Here is an 8,269-nt window from a genome sequence, read left to right on the forward strand (position 1 = left end):
ATAGGATTTCCTTTCATTAGTGACACTGTTCCAAGAACTCATTACCCTTCATGAACATCAGCTAAAAACTCTTTGTATATCCATACGCACGTCACTGGTTATTCTCCTGTTTTTACAATAAAAGACTTAAACTGTAAAAAAAAAAAAATGTATATTAATGAAACACAGTATGTATGAATTTTATATGCAAACTAATACATATATATCCTTAAGGGGGGAATATGTGTATGTGTGTGGGTGTGTGTGTGGGTGTGTGTATTTTCTCCTTAAGGAAAAAAAAAACAAAACACCAAAACCCAAAAAAAAACCACCACAATCCTACATGACAGTTCTATTTCATCACTCATGGTCCCTATGAGTAAAAATTCTATTTTGTCACCTGGGGTCCCTATGAGTTGACAGCTCCTAACAATAGTCACTAGTAGGTGGGACAAAGCTTCAGAGTGCTACAACTTTGTCAGAACTAAGACAGGGAATACCCTTCAGAAATGTGTGTGAAAGTCAAGGGCTTCCCTTTTCTTACTGATGTGGGTAGATGTGGCCTCAATGAGACCAGATGCCTTGTGGGAACACAACAGAAAAAGGAAGCTAATAAAGAATCATATGCTTTCTTTTTTACAGTTTCGTTGTTGAGTTTGTATGGGAAGTACTGTTTCAACTTTTTATACAGATTAGGCTCCAGTTTGAGAGAATAGGAAACTGAAGGAAATAGATGAATGGGCAGAAACTTTAGGGGAAAAAAATATAGCTGGATGATGTTTGGGGGTTTTTGTTGGTTTTGTTCAGTTTTTGTGTTTTTCATGCTTTGTTTTCCCTACTCAAAAGCTAAGGAGATTTAAGTGTGGGCATATTGTTAAATAGAGAACCCAGTACAGCATCCAAACAACCGTGATTTTGTTTGGGATGTAGGCGGATTTCCCCTCACCGTTTATCACTTGCCTTCTCCCTTGGTAATAGCCGTCAAGTAATCAAAAGCTGTATTGCACTGGGAAACTCTGCTGTCAGGGACTTCTCCAAAGAATTGAGAAGTGATGATGTCGGTTAAAAGACTGTAAAGTCTGCCTAATTTAAGGCATGGTCTAGTCAAAGACTTGTTATACATCTGAAAGCTGGAAAATTAATATGGAAAATAGACAAGAGTCAATGCATTTGAGTTGTGATGTTGGAGAAAAGTACTGATATCCCATGGACTGCCAAGAAAAATAAATAGAGATATTTAAACATGTTGGTTTTTAAGTGCCACTGAGTCAAGAACAACTCACAGTGACCATATGAACCCTACCCTCTCCTGTGCCATCATCATTATCTCTGACACACTTGAATTTTCAGGTACAGTTGCTATCAGTCTATCATAATGAGGATATTCCCCTCCTTCACTGTACCTCCACCTTTTCAAGCTTGATGTCCTTTTCCAAGGGCTGGCCTATTCTAACACGTTCAAAGTAGGTCAGATGAAGTTTTATTATCCTTGTTTCGAGGGGCTCCCTGGCTGCACCTTTTCCAAGACATACTTGTTTGTTCTTTTGGCAGGCCATGGGATATTCAGTCCTCTTTTTCAGCAACACAACTCAAAGTCATTGATTCTTCTTCTCTCACCCTTATTCATTGTTCAACTCTCAGATGCATAGCAAGTGATTGAAAAGACCATGGCTTGGATTGGGTGCACCTTGGTCTTTTAAATGACATCATAGCTTCTCAGCTGTTTGGAGAGATCTCTGACGATGGACTTTCCCAATACAATAAGTCTTTTAATGTCCTGGCTGTTGGTACCAAGGATGCTGAATGTGGATCCAGGCAATATGAAATCATTGGCACAATTTCTATCTCTAATCATCATGATATTGCCTATTTAAGAGGGTTGTTTTGAGTAAAGGGAGCTTTGGTAGCCTCGTAGTAAGAAAATGTGCTTTAATCACAAAGATACAAGATTCAAGGTCACAAGCTGCTCCATGGAAGAAGGATGAGCAATCTCCTGTGCTATTTACTGCCTCTGAAAACCCACTGGAGGGTCAGCAATCAGTCAGTTCTAATTTAATGACACCCAACAACAACATTCCTTGGAAAGGTAGAAGGTCAGTGAAAAGAGAGAAAGACCCTCAAGGAGATGGATACACACAGTGTCTGCAGCAATGGGCTCAAACATGTCAAAGATGATAAGGATAACATAGAATAGGATAGCACAGGGCTCAGATCTATTGTTGATAGGGTCACTAGAGTTGTACTCCTTGCCTAACCACCACCATGACAACACACCTGAGTTGAGTTTTTCTCTGCCTCTCTCATGAGTTATTTTCCATAATTTTAATGAAGAATTTATGCCACTCATTTGTAACTTGCTGTTATATCTGGGTCTATCTGATGGGAACCAATTCTATCTTAATCACCTTGGAATTCCCAGTTTTCAATGTGGAATAAATGCACCATTATCCGAATTAGTGAATAGTCTACATCTTGGAAAACAACACTGTAGAGCCAAATTTGCCACAGTGTTTATCCCATAATTTCACTGATATCTAGGGTGTGTTTGTGAATAAGATTAGAAAGCACAGATATGGTTACCCAGAGGAGGGGTTTTCTTTGCCCACCCACATTCATGTCTGGATTCTGCTGAAGTCAAGCTGCCCTTTGGAACACAGAAAACAGCAAATAAAGCAAGTGGCTTGGTTGTTATTTTGCACATTTAAGACATGGAAGCTATACTATGTAATATTTTGCTTTACAGATGTTTATATACACATGCACAAGTCCTCGTTTATATGACGTGGCAAGTTAAATGCCCCTTCTACTCTGTATTTAAATGTGTTATTTGAGAATTGCAGTAAACTCTTTTATAATCATGGTAGCTTGACTTTTAATAGTTTGTGTTATGAATTCAAAGCATTTAATTGGCTTTCCCATCTACCTACTTAACTCTCTAATCATCTAGGGAGATCACAGACAAGGGATTGTCCTCATTTACCTGAGGGGAAAAGAAAGCATGAGGCAATAACTGAGTTTTAAAAAGCTGCTTTCAACCAGTCTGGAGTGGATGTAGTAGATTTCAGCATAAAGCTTAGCCTATTTTAACTTTCATAAGAAAAGGTTTGCTTAAGGAAGCAGAGTATTACTTTTGTTAGTGAAGAGTCTGTTTTCAAACAGCAAACTATATTATCAGAAATGTCATTATCAGATATTCAAAATACTCTATGATGCATTAGGGGTAGAGTCTAGGATGTCAGTAAAAAAGCCATTATGATGTGATCCTAACATGAACATTAACTGAAAGAACATCAGATGTATGCATGACTCATAGAATCCCATGGCAGAGTGGAACATTTGAGCTTGGGAACATATGACAATAGAAGAGTACTCAGGTTTTCAGGTCTGAGGGGGGAAAAAACATATGCACAGCAACAAAACATATATCTCGTTTCAAGGTATCTCGCTTCCATTCACTAGCTGGGAAGAAGTCTTAGCAGGCACATATCTAAAAGAAAGCTGCTTATTTATTCCAAAAAATTTAGCAGTCATCCAAAAAAGAGAGCTTATGTGCCAGTACTTTTTAGTCTAGTTACCCACAAAAGAGTGAAACAGTAAAAAAGAGAAGAGAGGTTCCTGAAATACACAATCCAGTTAAGACACTCACTTAGTATGTAAACTTGGATAAATTATCTCATCCACTTTGGATGTCAGTTTCCTCATCATAAGATAAAGGCAAAAATATATACTTTACTGATTTTGAACTCTTAGAGTGGTCCCTGGCAAACATTATGTGTTTAATACATCAAAAATCCAAAACTGAAATTAGCTGTTTTCAAGTTAATTCCAATTCAAATCAACTTTATCTGTACACAGTAAAACTGCTCCGTGATGTTTTCTGAGCAGAAATCTTTCAGAGACAGATTATCTTTATAATACCACTGTTGTTGTTACTGTTGTATTCTTAAATAATAACCAATTCATAGCTGACCCTTTAGTAGATTTTCAGAGGCGTGGGAGGAAATTGCTCATCTTCCTCTAGAGAGCAATTGGCATATTTTAACTACGTGCCTTTGAAATGGCAAAGAAACTCCTTATCGTTGAGTCACCAGAGCTCCCTATCATAGGTTCAAATCACCAGACTTTTTCTTAATAGTTAAGTGTAAACTATTTGTCCCATCCAGGAACCTTTGTTCAAGAGAATGGCACTATGCTAAAATTTTGTTACATTTAGCAAAATCATACACTTGTGAGAAGTGAGTTCCGGTAATACTCATATTCAAAATCAACTTGCCACTTATTAAAAGAATTTCAAATTCATTCAACAAGAGAGAAAAAAGAACTCCATTTTATGTAAGAGACAAATATATAAGAGGGAAATGTCTAGATGATTAATACTATGTAAAATGTAGTAAGTCTAGAGAGGAAAATGTGCAACAATGAATGAAAGAAGAGTCAACTTTCTGTAAACATTTATTAAAATCACAATACAAAAGAAAAAAATGTAACAAGTCAATTTATCATCAATTGTAAATCATTAATTATTTCCTATCCTGAAAATAATAAAGAAGAGAGAAAAGTAGTAAAAATAGCAAAAAGACAAAAATAATAACTTGGACCAAAAAAAACCCTGCAAGAAGAAAACGAGGGTATTTGAATAGATAGTAACTAAATAAGCTTGCATCCATTTTTTTTACATTCTCTAATGCCGAAAAATTATAGCACTAATCTGTCCATTCGCTGTATAGAGATAACTCGTAGTTGCTGTGAAGTGAACACTGTGGCACTGATGTGTCAAATGCGATAATGGTTACCCACAGTGGACAGAGTTTGGTGGAGCTCCCCTATTAAAACAAGCTTGGAAGCAGGAGTGGCATCCACTTCCAAAAGAACTTATCTCCAAAATAGCTTACTTCCAGAAATTTTATGAACTTGGAGAAACGATGAAAGTTATACAAGTGTTCAAGTCTTTCATTCATGGGGTCACTATGAGTCATCTATGACCTGACAGCACTTAACAATAACAATGTCAAAAAATCTGGAGGACAACTGACTAGACGAAATGATAGAAAAGAGTATTGTTGCCTTTGAACTTTGGTGCTGGAGAAGCATGTTGAATAAGTCCATGGACTGCTAGGAGAACAAACAGGTCTATTCTAAAGAGCGTGAAACCAGGCTGCTCCTTGGAGGCAAGGATTCTGAAGCTTTTCTGACATACTTTGGACATACTGAAAGGAGGGACCAGTCCTTGGAGAGAGATGTTATGCTCGGGAAGGTGGAGGGACAACGTAGAAGAGGAAGACCCTCAATGAGATGGATTGATTCAGTCAGTGACTGGGGCAGCGGGAGTAGGTGTGTCAGAGACAATAATGTTAGCACAGGATAGAGCAGGGTTCAGGGGTATTGTACATAGGGTCTCTATGAGTCACAAGAGACTTGGCAGCACATAATAACAGCAAAGATAAATTAGAAAGGAGGTATCAACTATATCCAATATTATAAAGACTGTTGTTGTTGGCCATCAAGTTGAGTACAATTCATAGCAACCCTGTGAACAATAGATCTGGACATTGCCTCATCCTGCCCCACCATCACTATCTCCACTATGCTCTGACCTATTGTCATAGCCACTGTGTAAGTCCATCTTGTTGATGATCTTCCTCTCTTACACTGACCCTCCACCCTTCCAAGTGTGATATCCTTTTCCAAAGAATAGCCTCTGTTAGCAACATGCTCAAAGTACGTGAGATGAAGCTTCACCATCCTTACTACTAAACAGCACTCTGGCTGCACTTTCTCTAACACGGATCTGTTTGTTCTTTTAGCACTCCATGGGATATTCAGCATTCTTCTCCACTACAACTCAAAGGCAACAATTCTCCTTCTGTCATTCTTATTCAGTGTCTAGCTCTCAGGTGCATAGCAAGTGATTGAAAAGACCATGGTCTGAATCAGGTGCATCGTATTCTTTAAAATGACATCATTCCTCATTGCTTTAGAGAGATTCCAGACAGCTGACTTTCTCATTGCAACACATCTTTTGATTTCTTGATTGATGATACCACTGATGTTGGTTTTGGATCCCAGTAAGATGAAATATTTGACAATTTCAGTTTTTCTTAATATAGCATGTTGTGTATCAGCCTGATGGTGAGGATTTTTGTCTTCTTGATGTTGAGATGCAATCTGTATTGAAGACTACACAGTCTTTAATCTGTAGCAAGTGGTTCAAGTCCTCCTTACTTTAAGCAACGAAGGTTATGTCCTCTGTGTAACACAGGTTGTTGAAAAGTCTACCCCTTATCTTGACACCAAATTCCTCTTCACAGAGTCTAGCTTCTCCAATGATTTCCTCAGCATATAGGTTGAATATATATGTCATCGTTTTTGTTGTTATGAGCCATTGAGTCACCTATGACTCATAGTAACCCTATGTACATGCTGTCTGAACCCTGTGCTATTCTGAGCCAGTCTCACTGACTCCGACCCACCTACGCCTATTTCTCCAGTCACTGAGTCAATTCATCTCATCATGGATTTTCCTTCCTGCTCTGCCCCTCTACCCTTCCGAGTATGATAACTTTCTCCAAGGAGTGGTCGCTTCTGACCATGTGCCCATAATATGTGAGATGGAACGTCAAAATCCTTGTCTCTAGGGGATAGTTTGGTTTCACCCTCTCTAAAACAGACATGTTTGTTCTCCTGGAAATAAATAGATATGGAGAAAGGATATAGAATAAAGGTGTACTCCTTTCTTCATTTTAAACCATTCACTATTCCCTTGCTCTATTTGCACAACAGCTTCTTGGTCTAGGTATCGATTTTGTATGAGCATAATTCATTGCTCTGGGATTTCTGTTCTTTTCAATGTTAACCATAATTTAATATGATCTATATAGTCAAATGCCTTTGTATAATCATTAAAACACAAATAGATAATCTTCTGGTATTCTCTGCTTTCTGCTAAGATCCATCCGGCATCGGCAATTGAATCATTCATGCTACAGCCTTTTCTAAACCTAGTCACCTGACTAGAAAAGAGCCCTATTTGTTCCCACCCACAAGAAAAGTGATCAAACATAACATGGACATTATATCACTGTATCATTAACATCAATTTTAAAGACATACTAAAACATACTAAAAACTTTCCCTATTGAGAATGCAAAATGGTAACTCGCCTATAAAAATCTCTTAAAAGATGTATTGCTGTGTGGACCTGAAATTAGGCAATTTATAGAACTAAAAACAAAGTAAAAGAGGGAAGAAAGTTCAAAATTAGTTTTTCCTTTGATCATTCTTAGTGTTTGTTACCATCAAGCTAACTATGACTCACAACAACCCTCTGAATGTCACACTGAACTTTATCCTGTTCTGTGCCATCTCACGGCATCTGATATCCTCCAGCCCACTGTTACAGTCATAATGTCAATCCATCTTGTCGAGGCTCTTCTTCTCTTTCTCTGATCCTCCATCTACCCCAACATGATGTCTTTTCTAAGGACTCTTCACTCCTCATAACATTCCCAAATTTTCACCAACCCTGTTGAACTTCATCCAAGACAGACTTACTTATTCTTTTGGTAGTCCATGGAATATTCAGTATTCTCCAACACCACAATTCAAGGTATCAATTCTTCTTCTGCCTTTCTAGTTCAGTACTCAATTTTCAAATGCATAGGGAACAACTGGGAAAAAGAAGCCATGACTTGGGCAAGGCACACTTAAGTCTTTAAACAGACATCCCTTGCTCTTTTAATACTTTGGATAGGTCCTTAACAGCAGATTTTTTTCCCATGCAAAGCATCTTTTGCTTGCTTTGTTGTTGTTTTTTCTGTTGTTACCATGTGTATGTTTGTGGATCCAAGTAAAATGATGTTTTTTTATGATTTTAATTATTTCTCCATTGATGAGGTTGCTATTATGTGCAATCAAGTGTCCTGCGCTCATAGTGACCCTGAGTACAATAGATCTAACACCGGTCCTATCCTGAGCCAATCTCACTGACTGACACACCTCATTCCATTGCCCCAGTTACTGTGTCAATCCATCTCAACTGGAGTATTCCTCTCCTGCACTATCCCTCCACCTTTCCAAGTATGATGTCCTTCGCCAAGGACTAGGTCCTCTTGGCAAGTCAGAAATCCTTCCCTAAACCTGTTGGGTTTGGTTTTTTGTTTGTTTGTTTGTTTGTTTGTTTGTTTGTTTTTTCTGTGTAACCAAACCTAGTACCTGGAATTAGGACTTAGAGACTCCTAAACTCTAAAGACACCAGGAGCACCATGAAAGACTGACATCACAGAAGTGAATT

At 38.1% G+C, this 8,269-nt stretch overlaps 1 pseudogene; it reads left to right on the plus strand.

Moving 5' to 3' along the window:
* Positions 1-8,269, plus strand: part of LOC102868526 — a 79,044-nt pseudogene that overhangs the window by 69,071 nt on the left and 1,704 nt on the right.

This window comes from Elephantulus edwardii, unplaced genomic scaffold, assembly GCF_000299155.1.
Source record: "Elephantulus edwardii isolate Elephantulus edwardi_28Jun2011 unplaced genomic scaffold, EleEdw1.0 scaffold00069, whole genome shotgun sequence".
In the NCBI taxonomy this organism is placed as follows: domain Eukaryota; kingdom Metazoa; phylum Chordata; class Mammalia; order Macroscelidea; family Macroscelididae; genus Elephantulus; species Elephantulus edwardii.